Source organism: Trachemys scripta, chromosome 13 (genome assembly GCF_013100865.1).
Source record: "Trachemys scripta elegans isolate TJP31775 chromosome 13, CAS_Tse_1.0, whole genome shotgun sequence".
Taxonomy (NCBI): domain Eukaryota; kingdom Metazoa; phylum Chordata; order Testudines; family Emydidae; genus Trachemys; species Trachemys scripta.
The window spans coordinates 862482-881963 of NC_048310.1; the positions used below are offsets into that span (position 1 = coordinate 862482).

Sequence of the window (19482 nt, forward strand, 5' to 3'; positions counted from 1 at the left end):
TCACAGCTAGCCTTTCCGTGGCAACAAAGGAGCAACTGACAAGGCAGATTTACATCAGCACCAGCCCAACAGGCACTGAAGGCCCATCAAGAAGAATCCACTCTCCCAGAGACTCCTCAGTGGGATGATTTAGTTGGGGTAGGTCCTGCTTTGAGCAGGGGGTTGGACTAGATGACCTCCTGAGGTCTCTTCCAACCCAAATCTTCTATGATTCTATGAATGGGGGCTACCTAACCCGCATGTCACAGCAAGGGTCTTTCTAGCACCTGGAGAGAAAGTATAAATGAGGGTCGATGGTATCACGACAGGGCCTCTCTCCTCCCCCATCTCAACACCTGCAAAATCATTTGGAAGACAAAGACTGAACTGGGGAGATTGGTACCAGGCTGAGAAGGAAATTCTGCCTGTGTAATAAGAACTGTCAACTGCCTGGAACACCCAGTGGGGTGAGAAATTGCTTGGTTCAAATCTTGCTTAGTCTGTAGAATTTAGACTGCGATTTTATTTATGTAACCAATTTTGATCTGTCTATACCTATAATCAATCTTTCTGTAGTTAATCGATTTTATATTTTACAGTAACTCCTCGCTTAACATTATAGTTATGTTCCTGAAAAATGCAACTTTAAGCGAAACCATGTTAAGAGAATCCAATTCCCCATAAGAATTAATGTAAATAGGGGGGGTTAGGTTCCAGGGAAATTTTCTTCACCAGCCTATATATACACACACATATACAGTATAAGTTTTAAACAAACAATTTAATACTGTACACAGCAATGATGATTGTGAAGCTTGGTTGAGGTATTGGAGTCAGAGGGTGGGATATTTCCCAGGGAATACCTTACTGCTAAATGATGAACTAGCACTTGGCTGAGCCCTCAAGGGTTAACACGTTGTTGTTAATGTAGCCTCATACTCTACAAGGCAGCAGGAATGGAGGGAGGGGAGACAGAACGGCAGACAGAGAGACACACCCTGTGTGTGTGTGGGGGGGGGGAGAGAGAGAGAGAGATGCGCATTGCCCCTTTAAATACGCTGACCCTGCTCTAAGTACACTGCCTTTTTAAGTAGATCAGCAAGTTGAGAGAGCAGCTGCTGTCAGCGAGCTCCCTTCATCCTGAGCCATCGTGTCCCGCCCCGCCCCCTGCTCTGTGGAGATGGGGTACAGGAGCAGAGGGGCAGGAGTGGGGGGAGTGGGCACCCTGACATTAGCACCCCTCTTCCCAACCCCCTGCACAGCAAGCAGGAGACTCCTGGGAGCAGCACACAGCAGTGAGGGGAGGGGCAGCTGAACTGCCTGGCAATTGATAGCCTGCTTGGTGGTTACCGCACAGGGAACTTAGGGGAGCTGCCGGCTCACCCTAGTTTCAAGCCCCCACCAGCTAGCTCCAACGGGCTGCTCTTTCTGCAAGCAGTGGACAAAGCAGGCGGCTGCCAAATAACGTTATAAGGGGGCACTGCACAACTTTAAACAAGCACTTCCTCTAACTGATCAGCAACGTAACAACAAAACAACTTTAACCGGGACAACTTTAAGTGAGGAGTTACTGTACCTAAAACAGTGTGGTTTTTGGTTGACGTGCTTAGAGAATCTCAGCTCAGGTTAACGAGCGGTTACACTTCCCTACCTTTTGTTGGAGTGGTTAACTAATTAATGAGCTTGCACTGTCTAAGGGAGTCTTGAGCAGTGTAAGATGGTATATTTCTGCGGTGAGTTGCTGGTGCCTCTCTCTGTATAATTTATGACTGGCTTAGAGAGCACTGAGGCAACTTAGCTGGGTGTGGGTCTCCACATGCTGCTTGTCATTGGCATTGCATTGAGAGAGACAGTCCAGGCTGGAGTGTTAAGGGGACACAACGTTCCCACAGTCCCAGGTTGTACCCTGGGGATCCCATCACATCCAGCCTATCTTTATGAAGCAACTGGTGTCACAGTTCATAGCATTAAAATCATGGGAAACTGTAGAAGTAAAAGAAAAGAGGACAGCTGAACTTTGAATTTTGTCATTTTTTAAAAGTCCTGATGGGTTTGGCCAAAAGTTTGTAATGGGCTAGGTGCTGAAAGAAAAAACCTGGTAAAAGGGCAGATAAAGGCATAAGAGGCCTAGCTAGTTAGCAGGCTGTTTGTGTTTTACTGACAAAACTGCACGCTTTTCATTGGGGACAATGTTTGCAACTATTTCATGTTTGAGAAGTAACAATGCTTCTGAAGCGAGTCACAAATCATGGGGCTTGTTTCCTTGCATCAAACCTGCGTTTTTGAGGGTCTGAAGCCTGTATTGCAACTGCATCAAGGGTAAAGTGGCTGGGGGCCAGAGCGATGTTGCTGGCTCACAGGCCGCGGCTGGGCTGGGACACAGCAGCAGAGTTAAGGTTGTTTGAGGAGCACTAACTACAACTTTCTCATTGTCAGACACTTGGGTGCAATAAAACGTTTAGTGAATTTCTTATTTAAACTTCTTTAAAATCTTTGGTTCTGGAATTTCCTTAATTTTGTTTTTGCAATGAAACATGAAGTTTTGCCAGATGGCTAGTCACACAGTGAATATGAAGACTTTAGAACCCTGAAGTGTATGATATGAGCAAGACCAATGAATGACTGGGTATAGTCTACGTATCTCAGTAAAGGAAAAAAAAGCAGTGTTAAACTGCTGGCTACTTTGGGCATTGCCACTTCCACCTTCCCCAACTGACTGATAGGATGTTCTGCTGCTGTTCAGTCTACTGTTCTTAGGTATAGTCTTTTCCATTTGGAAAGCACCTAGAACATTTCAGGGCTTCTGGGAACAAAATCTTAATGTGGTGGATATATTTTTAGCCGTCTGCTTTAGGAGACAAGGACACTGGGGTAGGGTTGGGATGAAAAAAATAAACACTGTAGTTGGATTGTCTGTCTTTAGGCACACCCAGCTCCATTGCACAATAAATGAATACAAACCGTCAAGTCATTTATTTCACTATTTTAGTGTATTACTAACTCCCATGGAAGGCAAAATACCAGATTATCTTATGAAAACCCTGAATTACTTGGAAAAGACACAGCTCTGGAACGTTCTTTCCCCAACTCTTGTTTGGATGGGTGAAAAAAAGAACAAATGGCTAGAACTCTCTTTACAGGAAGTTATCTGACAGACTGCACATTTACAGACTGAATAGCTTGGCTCCCTTGTCTAACCAGAACTTTTTATAAGCACGGCAGACACATACTCAGCGAACACAGACACGGCTTGTAACTGCCAAGAACTACACACTTGTCAGTAGAGCCACAATGTTTATAGCCTCCGTAGACAGAGCGGTAGAAGGTAAAAATACAATGAACACCTCCATTTTATGTGCATGGTACACCACAAGCAAAAAGACTCAAACTAATAGCAAAAAAAATGGTATGTACATCAGAAGCAGGAAGCCTGACAAAACTAGTGGGGCCACTGGACGAACGAGGTGTCCAAAGAGCACTCAGGGAAGACAAGGCCGTTGCAGAGAAGCTGAATGAATTCTTTGCATCAGTCTCCACTGCAGAGCATGGGGGGGGGAGAATCCCACACCTGAGCCATTCTTTAGGTAACAAATCTGAGGCACTGTCCCAGACTGAGTTGTCAGAGAATGTTTGGGAACAAATTGATAAATTAAACAGTAATAAGTGTGACATCCTGGCACACCCTTATTCACCACTGTCATAATTAGGATATGTTTTGCACAAGGTATTCCTTGTGAGGTGGTATTCTAAAAGTCTGATTTACTAGACATTACGAGATATTATTATTAATCCAACGAGATCTTAGTCTTTCAGGTACATCAATAAAAAGGCCAAACAATGTTAATGGCTCATGGAGGAAATGCACACAAGCAGAAGGATCACTCCAGGAACTGCATACAATAGAAACCTCTCAGAGATAGCACTACACATTGAGAACCCTTTGACCCAGGTCACAGCAAAAGAGCTTTCCAGCAAGGGGATGATGATATAAAAGGGGGAAATGGCATCATGATGGGACCTCACTCTCTCTACAACACCACACCTGGAAACACCTGAGGAACAAAGTCTGAACTGAGAGAACTGATGGTCCAGGCTAAAATGATTTCCATCCTCTATAAAATCCTGGGAAACCCAAACTGCAAAGCAAAGGCAGCGTGTGCCTTAAGAATCTGCCAGCCTGTTTATCGCTCAGGGGGAGAATTTGCTAATTCACATCCTACCTATCCAGTATGTTAAGCTCAGTTTGCGGATTTGTTTATTTACTAGGTAATCTATTTTTATCTGTTTGCTATCACTTAATCTATAAGAGAAGTGTTATTTACTCCTTCACATAACACAAGAACCTGGGGTCACGCAATGAAATTAACAGGCAGCAGGTGGAAAACAAACAAGGAAATATTTCACACAATGCCCAGTCACCCTGTGGAATTTGTTACTAGGGGATGTTGTGGAGGCCAAAACTATAACTGGGTTCAAAAAAGAAAAGTTCATGGAGGACAGGTCCATCAATGGCTATTAGCCAAGATGGTCAGGGATGCAATCCCGTGCTCTGGGTGACCCTAGCCTCTGATTGCAAGAAGCTGGGAGTGGCTGACAGGGGATGGATCATTGGATGGTTGCCTGTTCTGTTCATTCCCCCAGGACACCTGGCATTGGCCACTGGCAGCAGATAGGATACTGGCTAGGTGGACCATTGGTCTGGACCAGGACAGTCGACCTTATGTCCTTACAGAAACCCTGCATCAATTTAGCAGAGTTTGTAACTGTCAAAGTGCAAGTGCTTTCACCACTGCAGCACCTAGAACCTCTGTGCAGATTCAAGGAACTTACTACTTGCAGCTCAGAACTTTAAAGCTGAGACAGCAGAACTGGAATTTTCCTGAACTGGAGCCATTTGCCTCATCAATCTTGCCAGGCTCTTTCTGTGGCTAGTCTGGCTCCCGGCATATCTTGCCAGGCTCTTTCTGTGGCTAGTCTGGCTCCCGGCCAGAGAATTTTACCTAGCTACCGCTCTATTAAACCCAATAACGCATGTTTGGCTAAAGCAGCTCTTCCAGAAAGGCATCCCATCTGGATTTGAAGACACTAAGAGATGGAGAATCCACTTACGATGGTAGTTTACTCCTGGGGGAATTCTGCGCCACTGCGCAATGCAAAATTTTGCAGAAATTAACGTTGTGCGTGCAGAATTTCCTTTCCCCCCCCGCTGAAATCAGCTGCAGAGATGTTGGCTGCCACTAAGGGGCCGCTGAACCCAGCGGAGCCCAGCTCGCAAATAGAAGACAAGGGCGGCGATTGGCGGGGGGAGGGAACTGGAAGGTTCTCAGCAGCTGCAGTTTCCAGCACGCCCTGAAGGAAGGAGGCAGCGCGCAGGAAACGCCATGCAAGCCTGGGACCCAGCATCAGGTTGTTTCTCCCTCTGGATCCCTGGGCTCTGGGGGGTAGAGGGTGAGAGTGTCTGGGCTGGGGGATCTCTGTAGCTGACCTCCGAGAAGTCAGGGGTGCGAGTGTCTGGAGTGGAGGGGACCACGGCTGGACTCTGGGGGGGAAGGGTTTGGGTGTATTGGCTGGGGGGGCCACCATGGCTGGGCTCTCGGAAGGGTTGTGGGTGTCTGGCCCCTTGGCTGGGCTCGGGGGAGAGAAGAGGACAGGGAAACAGGAACTGGGTTGTTGTAGGGGTTTCTTTAACTTTCTATTCATGGGTAGGGCCCTACCAAATTCGCCGCCATGAAAAATGTGTCACGGACTGTGAAATCTGGTCTCCCCCCAAGAAATCTGGTGTTTTCTGTGCCTTTACCCTATACTATGCAGATTTCACAGGGGAGACCAGTGTTTCTCAAATTGGGGGTCCTGACCCAAAAGGTAGTTGTGGGGGGTCACAAGGTTATTGGGGGGGGTTCAAGGTATTGCCACCCTTACTTCTGTGCTGCCTTCAGAGCTGGGTGGCCTGAGAGCAGTGGCTGTCCCGCCAGCAACAGCGGAGAAGTAAGGGTGGCAATACCAGACCATGTCTTACTTCTGCACTGCTGCCTTCAGAGCTGGGCGGCCGTCGAGTGGCAGCTGCTGACTGGGCCCAGCTCTAGAGGCAGCAGCACAGAAGTAAGGGTGGCAATATCGCAACCCGCCCTACAATAATCTTGCAACCCCTCCCACACAACTCCTTTTTGGGTGAGGACGCCTATAATGACACCATGAAATATCAGCTTTAAATAGCTGAAATCGTGAAATTTATTATTTTTTAAATACTATGACCGTGAAATTGATCAAAACGGACTGTGAATTTGGTAGGGCCCTAATCATAGGGGAATTGTGTGTGTCTCTCTATATTGTTACAAACATACTTGGTGACAGGTATTTTGAAATAAATTACCAAAATAATTGACACTGGCATGATTATATAGTGTTATTTTGACAAATAAAATATGCAGAATTTTAAAATATTGCGCACATAATTTTTACTTTTTGGCGCAGAATTTTTAATTTTTTGGTGCAGAATGCCCCCAGGAGTACTAGTTGGTTCCAATGGTTAGTCTCACTGTGAAAATACTGTACCTTAGTTCTGTTGCAGTCTCTTCCCATGTAGGATGACCAGACAGCAAATGCGAAAAATCAGGGTGGGGGGGGTAATAGGAACCTATATAAGAAAAAGCCCCAAATATCAGGACTGTCCCTATAAAATCGGGACATCTGGTCACCATATTCCTATGCCAGGACTTGCAGAAGTTATAATAATGTGGACATGCACTATTGAGCATGACCTCAAAACATTTCTAGATTGTCTTCTCTGCTTTATTAGCAAAGGCAGTGCTATGCACCAGCTCTCACTCCAGACTGACTGTGTGTGTGTCTCTCTCTCTCTCTCAGACGCTGGCTTTGAGTTAACAGGGACAAAGACATCAGTCACTTTCTCAAAGCTATTTCTCTAAAACTTGCATCTGAAAGTGATTACCTCATAAACCCGCCCCATAAACGCACCCCACCTGCCCCAGAGATGAGGTGAGGTGGCATGGGGGAAGGCGGCAATATAACAAGGAGATGGAGAGAACAGGGCTTACCCTCTGCATGGAGCAGACATTGCATCTATTTTGTGCATTTGACACCTACATCCAAAACTGATGTGTGCAAACATGGACTCATCCATGGGACAGGGCTCAGCTGTGCACCAGGCGTCCCCAAAGGGGTCTTGCAAGGGACTCTTCCAGGTTAGTACCACCCTCTCCTCCCTGTGGGACAGTGCTCAGCTCTGGGGGTCATATCCTGTTTGGGCTCTTCCACGGACACTCAGATACCCAGTGTCACTTCTGGTGTCATTATCAGTGAAGAAGTCCCGACAGCCTGTGTCCTGGCCCTGCCCCAGCTCCCTGAGGCCAGCCGCCCCACCGCTTGGGCAGCCCTTAAAGGGGTTTATGGCAAGCAAGATGGCCAGAGGGAAGGTCAATAGCTACTTCATTTACTTATATTTCATTCAAAAGACAAACAAAAATGGCAGAGAGCAGGTCCCGGGCTAGTCTGTGCAAGGACCTGTTCCAATGGCTGCTACTCCACTCTGACCTCTTTTGGCTGTTACACTTGTCTTGACTTAAACTGAGCTCTTTGAAGCAGGGACGGTCTCACTGTCTGTGCAGCGGCCAGCCCAATGGGTCCCTGATCACAGCTGTGGGTGCTAGTCCACCACGACTAACCCTAAAAGCAGAAGTGCCTGTGTGAGGGTGTATACACACACGCATGCGTTAGAAAAAGGACTATCAAGCCCTGTGCCTGTTGCCACCGTCAGCTGTCTCCCCCACTGCCCCTCTTCAGAGTACGCGTTCCAGGCCACAGACTATCTTTGTAGGGTGTTCAGCACCTCGGCCCCACTCCCAACTGGGGTGTCTTAGTGCCCCACAGTACAAGCAGCCCAAGTACATTCATGCCACACTCCCAGCTCCCCTTTGTTTAGGTGCCTGGCTATTTCTGAGCAGCACAAGTGACAGCTCAGAACCGCTTCTCCTGCCACCCCCACGTACCAGACCCCTCCCCCAGCTCCCCCGCGTAGAGCGGCTTTGGGCCTCACTTTAGGAGACACGCAGGGAGCCTGCGCTTTGCTGACAGGCTCACATTCCAGTGGCAGCTCCAACAGTATGTGTGGTTGGAGCCAGAGACGTCAGGGAGATGGATAATCATAGGGGCTCTCTACAGATACAGCTTCCCAACCAGCTCCTAGGGTGCAGAGCCCCCAGCAGTTGTGCCCCATGCTTCCTCCCAACGGGCTGTACACACAGCCATGGGTCAGCATGCAGCCGGGGAGAGATGAGCATCCCAAGGGTCTATGCAAATGGGGCGGGGGGGAGAGCAGAGCACAGGAGTCCTTGATAGTGGCTTGAAAGGGCTAAAGCATTCTGCTGAAGAGAAAAGTATAATTGGACAGGTGAGGCTGCTGAGCAGTCCCGTGTCTGTCAGCGCCCTGCCCTGGCTAGGGGAAGCGCAGGAAACCCAGGACGCAGCGAGGCATAGGGGAGTGGGGTTCACGGGGCCTGAGAGCGCATGTGCATGTGGCTGAAGCAGCATCTGCTGCCCACCGCTGGCAGGAACTAGCTAGTGCACAGTCACAAGAGGGGCAGACCAGGACTGGGGTGTACTAGAGCCCCCCACTCAGAACAGCATGGGGGAGCTCAGGAAGCACATGACAAATGGGGATCCCCACTCCCCTCCAACACCAGGGCACCTAGGAGCTGCACTAGGCTAATGCTGTCCAGCAAACTAAAGAACATAAGAACGGCCATATTGGGTCAGACCAAAGGTCCATCTAACCCAGTATCCTGTCTACCGACAGTGGCCAATGCCAGGTGCCCCAGAGGGAGTGAACCTAACAGGTAATGATCAAGTGATCTCTCTCCTGCCATCCATCTCCACCCTCTGACAGACAGAGGCTAGGGACACCATTCCTTACCCATCCTGGCTAATAGCCATTCATGGACTTAACCACCATGAATTTATCCAGTTCTCTTTTAAACTCTGTTATAGTCTTAGCCTTCACAACCTCCTCAGGTAAGGAGTTCCAGAAGTTGACCGTATGCTGCGTGAAAAAGAACTTCCTTTTATTTGTTTTAAACCTGCTGCCTATTAATTTCATTTGATGACCCCCAGTTCTTGTATTATGGGAATAAGTAAATAACTTTTCCTTATCCACTTTCTCCACATCACTCATGATTTTATATACCTCTATCATATCCCCCCTTAGTCTCCTCTTTTCCAAGCTGAAGAGTCCTAGCCTCTGTAATCTCTCCTCATATGGGACCCATTCCAAACCCCTAATCATTTTAGCTGCCCTTCTCTGAACCTTTTCTAATGCCAGTATATCTTTTTTGAGATGAGGAGACCACATCTATACACAGTATTCAAGAATGGGCGTACCATGGATTTATAGAAGGACAATAAGATATTCTCCATCTTATTCTCTATCCCCCCCCCCCCTATTTTTTTTTTAAAGCCAAAACGCTAACAAGGCACGCCCAAGCAGCGGTCAGGGCGAGTTGCAAACAAGCAGAGGGGTCTGCGCCTTGCCTCACCTCAGCCAGACAGAATCCCACAGGCCTGGCTTGGGCATTGCTGTCCCTTCGCCATGCCACTCTGCCCCCTTAGCCATTGCCCCACTCTCAGGCCTGCTCTACACGGGGGGGGGGGGGGGGGGGAAATCGATCTAAGATACATGAATAACGTAGCTGAAGTCGACGTATCTTAGATCTGCTCACTGCGGTGTCTTCACTACAGTGAGTCGACTGCTGCCGCTCCCGTCGACTCCGCCTACGCCTCTTGCGGCGGCAAGTACAGGAGTTGACGGGGGAGCGCTCGGGGGTCGATTTATCCCGCCTAGACTAGACACGATCAATCTACGCCCGCTGGATCGATCGCTGCCCGCCGGCCGGTAGTATAGACATACCCTCAGAATCTGCTCTGCAAGCCTGGCAGCGGGCTGTGGGAGACAGAGCCCTGTGCATACACTGGGCCAGGAGTCAGGCCGGCCAGGGACGAAGTGAGCGGCCATGTCCCCTACAGGCCATCACAATGAAGCTCTTAGCAGCAGCAGGTGTCACTTACCACTCCCCTGGCTAAGGGGGCACAGGTCTCTGGTATTAGACACTCAGCATGCTAGGGGTCCCTAGACGAGTCCCTCCCACTGACAGGCCTGGCTACCTACCTGCCTCTCTCCCAGCTCCACCCTCACTCAGCACTTGGCCAGCTGGGCCCAACAGAGCGTTTCAAAGCACACCTCCTCCTTAGCTTCAGGCGGCAAGCGGTGCATCCTGCTGAAGGGGGCCTCCCACCCAGGACCCCACTCAGCCACTGGGGCAGCTGGAGAGGTGGCCTGCTGCGAAAGGGTGTCTTTGGCTCCAAGCACATGCTGCCCAGAGGCAATGGCCTTACAAGGCCCATGCAGATGCATGGCAAAGCAGGAATGAAGCCCAGTGAGTGGCACCTGGAACGGGAAGATGGAGTTCCCCAGGAGTTGGAGTCTTCCCTGCTCCCCCCACCAAAAAACGAAAGTATATCCTTAATGGCACTGGGAACAGGGGCAAAGGACCCACTCACCCCCAACTCCCCCCAGTCCTCAGCCCAAGACACATTCTACAAGCCACAGCGCCGCCTGGTTCTATCTTTGACAAGACTCTTGCTGGGAGCAGCAACCAGTTCAGTGCCGTTACTCTAGAGCAGGGATAGGCAACCTGCAGCACGCGTGCGAGCTGATTTTCAGTGGCACTCACACTGCCGGGCCCTGGCCACCGGTCTGGGGGGCTCTGCGTTTTATTTTAATTTTAAATGAAGCTTCTTAAACATTTTAAAAACCTTATTTACTTTGCATACAACAACAGTTTAGTATATATTATAGACTTACAGAAAGACACCTTCTAAAAACATTAAAATGTATTACTGGCACGCAAAACCTTAAATTAGAGTGAATTAATAAAGACTCGGCACACCCCTGCTGAAAGGTTGCCGACCCCTGCTCTAGAGGGATCTGTTTTCCCTCTGCTATTGAAATCCTTTCTGTTTCCTCTCTCACCCTTCCAGGTTCCTCCAGCCCCTTTTATCAGGAAACCAGCCGACTCACCAACATTAATGACTGAAAAAATGTCCCCTCCCCCTACTCCCTTCCCCAGCAAGGACAAGAAAGGGGGAGAGGAGACAAGGAGTAAACAATGACTGCTACCAAATATGGAATTAACAGGCAGCGATGAAGCCACAGTCCAAGCATTTAAACATCCTGCTGGGCAGATTTAAAGGGCCAAGGAAGCAGCCTACTGGCTAGGGAGCCAGGCCCCAGGGAGCTCATGGGCAGCTGAGCGAGGCGCCATGGCAGGGGACGGAGGAGACTGCAGAGCGGAACTGGAAAGTCATGAGATCAATTACAGAAGGAACAGAGTTAAAAATTTCCTCTCACTAAGTGCCCCACCCAGACATCCCATGGCAGGGGGTTCCTGGGCTCTCCATGGGGCACTCTGCTCCCCACACCTTCTTCTTTAGAATGATGCCCCCCCAACTGTCCGTCCCTCTCTGAAAGAGGCCCCTGGGAGCAGCCAGCAGTCACAGGCGGTGGGTGCAGGACAGCTCACAGCCTTTTCTCCTTGCGACTGCAGCACGGGAACCAGCACTGCATTTCCCCTTTTCTGGGTCACAGCTGCATTCTGTCCGGGGTGACACCAGCTCTGGCCAGAGCACCCACTTCAGACCACAAGCCTGACAGACACACCCCAGCTGATGGGGGAGAACTGGAGTTATGTGCCCTCTCCTCTGGGCACAATCAGCCTTTTGTCCTGGGCTGTCAGAGCTCCAGCCAGCCCCACTGCCAGGCAGAGTCCTGCGGTGATCCCCCCTTGCACACCGAGACCAGGGAAGGCCAGCATGGCTCCCGCTGTGGAAGTGAATCCCAGCCCCTCACTCTGCAGGGTAAGCTCTAACACCAGCACTGAGAGCCAGACTCAGCCTCCTGGGCTCAGAAGGGCAGGAATCCAGCCAGCAATCCTGTCCCGTGGCTAGGGAAAGGGGAGGGAAGTTCTAATGTCCCCTCCTCCCCCCAGCTCCCCGGAGGAGAGCCCAGAAATCGGGGTCCTACTCCGGGCTCTGCTACGGACTCCCAGTGTGACCTTGGGCCAGTCACATAAGCCAGCCACGGGGCTAGTACCTCACACACAGGAGAAGACAACTGTTGGTGCTAGCGAGATACGGCGAGGGGACTGCAGAGTACCCAGATCATTTACAGCGCTTAGATCATATTCCAAAATGACCTGCTTCTGACACCCTGCCCCCCGCAGCCACCTTCCCTCAGGCCCCCAGCCCTCCAAAGGCCCAAACGGAAACGCTGCCAGGCCGGAAGGGGGCACTGACAGCACTAGCTATAAATAACCCCCGAGGCGCCAGTGCACCACACACAGGACAGGAGCTGCGCCTCCTGCGGAGCTGGGCAGCTATAATTTAGTTGGGGTTGGTCCTGCTTTGAGCAGGGGGTTGGACGAGATGACCTCCTGAGGCGTCTTCCACCCCTAATCTTCTAGGGATTGACTCCAGACAGCACAGTGTGTCAGACCCCAAGAAAAGCAAACACCAAGAGCAGCCTGAGCCCCGAAGGGATGTCCCATTAGAGCAGCCCTATAGGCAAGACAAGACCCTGCCCACCGGAGCCCCACCTTCCAGGTTCTCCTTGCTCTTTCCATCAGGCCAGCTCCCCTTATTGGGGAATGGGGGATCAAAGCCACACCAGACAACTGGCTGGGTATTTATAACAGCTGCCATCCCCATCTGGGACCAAGCGCAACAGAGACCTTTCTGCATCCTGCTTCCCCAAGATGGCATTTCTGAGCCAGAGGTGGGAGTCCAGGCTCTCCCTGCCTGCGGCCCATGTGTGAGACTCCGGCCTTGCCAGGATCAGAGCACCTAGGTGGTCTCCAACCCCAGGGTGAGACTCTTCGCTTCCCACCACCACCTGAGGCTGCATCCACCCACGTGACGGGACCTGCCACGCAGGTTTAGTCCTATGGCCAGCCTAGCACCAAGAGGGGTGGGGGGCTTCTAAGGAAGGCAGCCCCTCTGACATGCAGCTGTGTGCTACCAAAGAGGGATGCTACTTCCTCCTGACCCTGGGTTAGGCCAGCCTGCGCACCCAAGCCGGATGGAAGTCAGAGCTGCTCTCCCGCTGTATCCTGCTGAGTGCCCACACAGACGCTGCTATTGTTCTTTATGGAAATTAACCCTTCCCATCCCAGACACAGACCTGCTGCCACTGCCATCCCTGGATTTCACACTTGTGACTCTGAACTCATGGCACCAGCAAGATACCTGACCACCCTGGGAAGGCCCTTAGCCCAACGATGGGCCCTCTCCTCATCTTCAGCAGGCTTGGGGCCGAGCCTCTCTCTAGCAGCTGCTAAGGCTTCCCCAGTAACGGGGAATTTCTTCAGGTTTGAGCCATCAGCCTCCCTCCTCCCCACTCTTCTGGTTCCTGCTGCGTTTCCAGGAGCGAATGGGCACCAGCACTAACATGGGATCTCTCATGGGCCCACAGGTGCTGACTGTATGGGCTTGTGTCAATGTGTAGCCAAGATGGGACTATCTAGAGAGCTCTGGACCCCCAGCACGCCAGAAGCAGGGGCAGGCTGCTCTCCTTGACAGTCCTGCAGAGGAAGGATAATAGCTTCCCCCAAGACTTTACAGGAGGGGAAGCAGCTGTCGAACATGCTCAGTGCAGTCCCCAGTCTCACAGGAGCGAGCAGGGCCTTTGTTTTGATCCCACAGCAGGGTAGATGTGAACTTTGGAGAGTCCCTTGGAGGGGGGGGACACTGAGGTTAACAGGGATGGGAGTCCCTTCATTCCCAGCCCGTTTTGGGATCTATTAGGCTGAACTCCCTCCAAAACTAGGATCTCCATTCCCAAAGTGCAATTTTCAAGGTGCACGTGGAACCCAGTTTCCACCTGAATATCTGGATATTTGTCCAAGGAGCTGAGTGGCTATTTGGAAAACACACCAGGAGGAGCAGGCATCCTGGAGTCCTGGCACAAGGGCAAAAGGTGCTTCTCCTGCTGGGGTTAGGAACCTCTAGAGCTGCTTGGTGCCGTGACAAGCTATAGTGATGGGCAGTGATGGAAGCTCATCCTTCCCTCATCTCCATCACATCCAGGATCACTCTGCAAACCAGCTGAACACAGAGCCTGCCTGGAAGATGCAAATAATCATGCACCAAATCTCATCAGCTGGAAATTAAACTAATTGCACGCATCCTCTCTGAACACGTGATCACTAAATTCAATTCAAATAGTGTACGCTCTGGTGTGGCATGCTCCATCACAAACTCTCATGATGCTGACCAGGACTAACCAGTCAGCAGAGTCACGATGAAGCCCTGAACTATGGATCGCCTACATTGCGATGGGAGGTGTGACCGCAGCATGTGTAGACACACCCAAACTGGCTTGAAGCTAGCTACCCTGAATACTAACGGCAGTCAAATTCAGCACAGGCTGCGCAAGCCCGCCCGTGACCCTGGGTACTTACTCCGGTGGCTAGCCCACCCTGAAGTCCGCGCTGCCAGTTTTGCTGGTATTGGTCCTTGTGATACCTTGATCACAGCTAGCTCAGGTATGCCTACATGTGCAGTGTAGGCATTTCCGAAGTGACAATGCTGAACATGCCTTGCCCTGGATAGCAGTCAGCTCACTCGATTTCACAGGTATGCTGTGATGCAGAGAGCCCCTCTCCCACTTCTGCACTAGCCCTGGTGCTAGGAATAGTGGGCATGCCCGCGTACACCAGCCACCAGTGCTTACCACCACACTGCTTGGACTGGTAAAAACGCCCGTTGTTCCCATTAGCACTTGCACTCCCACCGGTGGCGCTGTAACCCTGCTAGCTTCCCCATAACTGCCAGGGCAGACAACGGCTAAGGATGCCTGAAATAGCACAGGGGGCCCCTGCAGGACCAGCCTTATAGAGTGCCCTGAGGGAGCTGGGGGGGCAGATTGTGCCTACGTGTGACGGCAGTTCTGCTCCCAAGGAAAGTGCAGCTCTGGAGACTTTGAGCAGGGTGATAGCAGCAGCTGGCTGAACTGACCACGTCCGTGTACAACAAAGAAGAGCAAATGTTTGCAAGTTTGCCTCTGCTATTCCAGCCAGCATCTTCCTGGGCAGGAGCCGGTTAGTGACAGATTGACATGTCTGCCCTGGCCCTCCCATGTGGAAATAACATCCACCACGCTGGAAACCTCAGGCCCTTCCTTTGAGATGCACGTCACCCAGCCCCAGGGCCCAGAGTCTAACATTCAGAGTAACTGTAACAAGCTAGAGACCCTGTCAAATCCTGTGCAGCAAATCAAGGCTATAAGGGCACATTTGGGAGGCGTAATTGGCTCCTCAGCTTGGGGCATCCACCACCTTCCTTTCAGGGAGACTCCCACGGTTAAGTTTTAATATCTCAATTCATCACCAAACCCTCTCACCCCACCCACCTCCATCGAAACAACAGCGTGTAGAGGTGATGCTGTCCCTCAGGGGCTCTGTACAACAGGGACCCCGCAGTCTCTCCAGGGCAGTCTGGGTCCCTCCCTGCTGCTCTTTGTGCAGAGATAAGTTTCCCTACCTCACCATTGAGAAAGTGGCTCCAGGGGCCCGGGGACATCCCCAGGGAGTCACCAGCTGATGCAGCCAAGCAAGCTGCCTTCAGCAAAGAAACTCTGTAGCTCTCAGAAGCGTACTGCTGCCAAGAGAGGGTGTGGAGTCCCCATGGCGGGAGAAATCGGTGCCCGAGAGGAGACGCTTGCCAGCAGGGATGGATTCAGGACGAACTCACTCCAGCACTAAAGCCCCGTTGGAAGTGGGTGCCCCATTAAAGCTCCCACCCTGCAATCCCTGGCAGGAAGTGATGACAGTGCTCAGAAAGATACAGGTTCGTTAGCTCAGTAACCCAATTTATCCATGCCAGCAGCAGGTCAGGCATGCCACAGGCAGGGGTGAACTAACAGGCCATCCAGCCTGTCACCAGGAGATTCCTGCAGGTGAGAGATTTCCTGGGAGGTGTGGAGTAAACCCCAGTGGTTTTACAGCTCAGCAGCTGGAATGTGCCCAGGAAGCCTTATCCAGTGCAGAGCTATGAACTCAGGGGGAGGGAGCGAGGAACCTGGAGGAAGAGTCACAGGGCGCGAGAATGACTAAAGATGGAAAGTGCCTAGCTCACCACGGCTGCCTGGCCCTGCTGCCCAATTAGATCATTCGTGCACATCCATTAATCACATCTTTAGCCAGAAACAGTTACATCGCTCAAGTGCTCAGAACAACGACCAGCTGGGGCTGAGTCCAGGGATGGAGAGGCAGAGCCCACTACCACCTTCGGAACCATGTTCCCACACCACTTCTCCCTACTCTACACCCCCTCCCAGGAAAAAAAACACTGCTCCCTCCTTGAGTACTCAAGGGTCATTCAGAAATGATGCCCCCTCACAAGAGAAGGTGCAGAGTCGGAGGGCAAAGCAACCCAGACACTGTTTCTGAGATTGGCCCAGCTGAACCGGGCAATGCCCCTCCCCACAGCATGCATACACCCCCCACCCACACATGCTGGAGACCATCAGCTACCCACATACACACACCATTAGAACGGACCTGAAGTACCACACACCCAGGCCTCACCCCAGAGAGCTGCAGTAGCAGCAGCTTCAATTCAGCCAGCAGGGGAACCAAGACAGAAGGGCAACCCAATGTTTCCATCCAACAGATTAAAGCTGGGTCAGGACGCAGATACACACGCGGCGTCCAGTAACCAGTTCTCAGCTGAACGCCACAGAGAAACGGGACAGAGTCATCTCACCCACGTGCAATGGGCATTAATGTTAACAGACATTCCTTGAGGCACAGTGCCCCGCCACAACCTGCCCACACACTTTCCTACTGCCAGCAGCTCTGGGAAGGGTTCTGCACTTTGCATGCCAAAGTTAGTACGAGTTTCCCCAGAACTCCGCTTCCATTCCCCCCCAACCCCCCCCAAAGGAGCCTCCCATAAGCATCCACACTGTGCATGCCAACGCAAGCTGCAGGACTCCCTGTGAGGACAGCTATCGCCTCCAGGCCATTTCAGCTGCCCTATCCCCTCCCCTTCTGGCACTCTGCAGCAGACAAACCTGTTCCACAAAACCCTGCCCTACAGGCCTGGAATCAGCAGCATGAGGGAGACAGACGCTCCAGGCGACACTTCCAGTGGAGCTGCCTTCACAAGCCAGTACAGGGAGGAGAGGGTAACTTCTGCTGCCCCCTGGACTGTGCTCCCAGAAGAGGGATGGGGGGGTTGGGGAGCGGGATGTTACTGAGCTTTAGCCGGAGCTGCAGACAGATGAATGAGGCAGCCTGTGTGTTGCATTTCCTGGCAGGAGGCAGCAAGCCCCACCCCACCCCACCCCAGCACACACAACCAGAGTTCAGCTCCTCATAGCCCCATCTCCTCCAGCCTGAGTAACAGTGAGCAGAGCCTGACTCAGCCCAGCGGAGCAGGAAGCAGACAGGGAGGGGGAATAAACCCCAATCCGCCTCCTACAGCCCAGGGGAAGCCTTGGCCTTTCCCTGGACAGCGGATTCAGCAGTCTGGTGGGCCCCCCAGGAGCATGGCCCCTGCGAGAACCTGGCACAGAAGGGAAGCTGTCTGACAGGGCTTTGGAGCTGTGCTCCGGCTCCGCTCCAGCTGCAGCTCCATGCCAAAGCCCTGCCACGACATACCCAACACTGCCACTACTGCAGCCAGAGAGAGGGGGACAGGGACAGGCTGCACAACTAAGGGAAGCCAGCAACAAAGCCAATGCAGAGGGTTAACAGATCCACGGAGAGAGGGATAAGGAGCAGTGTAGGAGCACAACCCCTTGCCCCAGGTGCAGCTAGTCCTAGCACATGTTACAGCTGGACTCTATCTGGAAGCATCTTTCAGATTCATCTCTGGCTAGAAGGGGACTGATCTACTCCCCTCCTCCTCACCACCAGCTCCTGGCAGAAAGGAGCTGTACCACCACCACCCCGGCCAACTGGCTGCTCCAAGGGGACATCCCCACTACTCTGCTATTCCCCCAGGCTCCTTTTCTGGGTCCCCCTCATTGCAGATACCACTGTCACACTGCTGGTCGGGGAAGCTTGAGTGGCACAGCCAGAGCTATCAGATTTACCCCCCAGCTGACTCCCGGCCACGGGAACCCAAAGAGCAGCCCTGAAACTGCCCCGGGGCTTTGTTAATCTCACTCTGAGGCTGCTTGGGGGCACTACCAGGCCTTGGCTACACTCGGGAATTCACAGCGCTGCTCTCACAGCGCTGTATGTACTCCACCTCTCCGAGGGGAGTAGCTTACAGCGCTGCGAGTGAGCGTGCAGCGCTGCAGGCTCTGATTACACTGGCGCTTTGCAGTGCTGCACTCGGGGGGGGGGGGCGCATTTTCACACCCCTGAGCGCAGCAAGTTGCAGCGCTGTACAGCGCCAGTGTAGCCAAGGCCGCGGAGGCCCAAGAGCTGCCTGTCTGCAGTCTCAGGCACCCAAGGGCATTGGGAGAAGGGCTAGAATCTGAGGGACGGGGGTGTAAATGAAAGCTCAGATTCTGCAGAAACTGAAGAGGCTTGAGACCTCGACCTTTGCAAGTTTCCTACTAACCACTACATCCTGCAGCAAGGCCTGTTAATGCAAATGTTACTGTAATTAACAGATGGCAAGAGAACTGGACTCAGTCTGAGCAACTGAGCAGAGCCAGACAGAGCCACCACTGAGTAAGGGCTGGGGTGGAAGACAGAGAAACTTCACTCTACAGCCAACCTGCAGCTGCCTGCTCATCCCACAGGGAGAAAGAAGCAAACTATGGTTGAGAAGCTAAAAGAGGAAGCAACAGCTTCAACTTCAAACGCGTAGTGAGTGCCCACACCAGGCGGCAGAGGGCTGGGGAAGAGGAGGCATAGGCGGCCAGCCCCACACTGGGGCCAGAGGCCCCTTTGCTCAGTGTTCATGCAACCGTCAGAGAATTTCTGGCGCGGTCCAGAAGCAGAAGTGACAAGCAGGGAGGATGGTTTCTGCCGAAGGCATTTGTCCCACTGTGCTGTGTCAGTAAAACGAGCCAATCCCAGCCGCCAGGCTGTTAAATTCGTTAGTGACACAGCCTGGCAGACAGGTAGTCTGGGAGCTGCAACAGCAGGGAAAAGCAGCGTGGGGGTCAGACGCGGGTACTTTGCCTTCTCCCACACCAGCTCCCACCCCCTCAGCCTGCAAGTCACCGAGTCCCTTGGTCTGTCTCAGCTGCCTGCCAAGCTCAGGGCTCGCACAGCCACTGATTTATCATCATCGCCCTGCACCGCGCGCCTCCTGCGCTCTGCAAACCTCACGTGGGACACACACACCCCCCCCCCCCTGCCCCCCCCCCCCCCCCGAGCCTGACCTCCCCTCCCCACCTCCCCATGCTTGACCTCTCCCCACCCCGAGCCTGGGCTCTCCCCTCCCCTCCCCCCACCCCCGCCTCACCCCCCC

The 19482-nt window shown here is 52.3% G+C and overlaps 1 protein-coding gene across 1 annotated transcript in view; it reads right to left on the reverse strand.

Annotated features, from left to right (window-relative positions):
* Positions 1-6550, reverse strand: part of TLN1 (talin 1) — a 128992-nt gene extending 122442 nt beyond the window's left edge. The window contains exon 1 of the mRNA XM_034788117.1: positions 6532-6550. The gene's annotated coding sequence lies outside the window, so the exon portion shown is untranslated. The remainder of the gene's footprint in view (positions 1-6531) is intronic.
* Positions 6551-19482: the final 12932 nt, after the last annotated feature.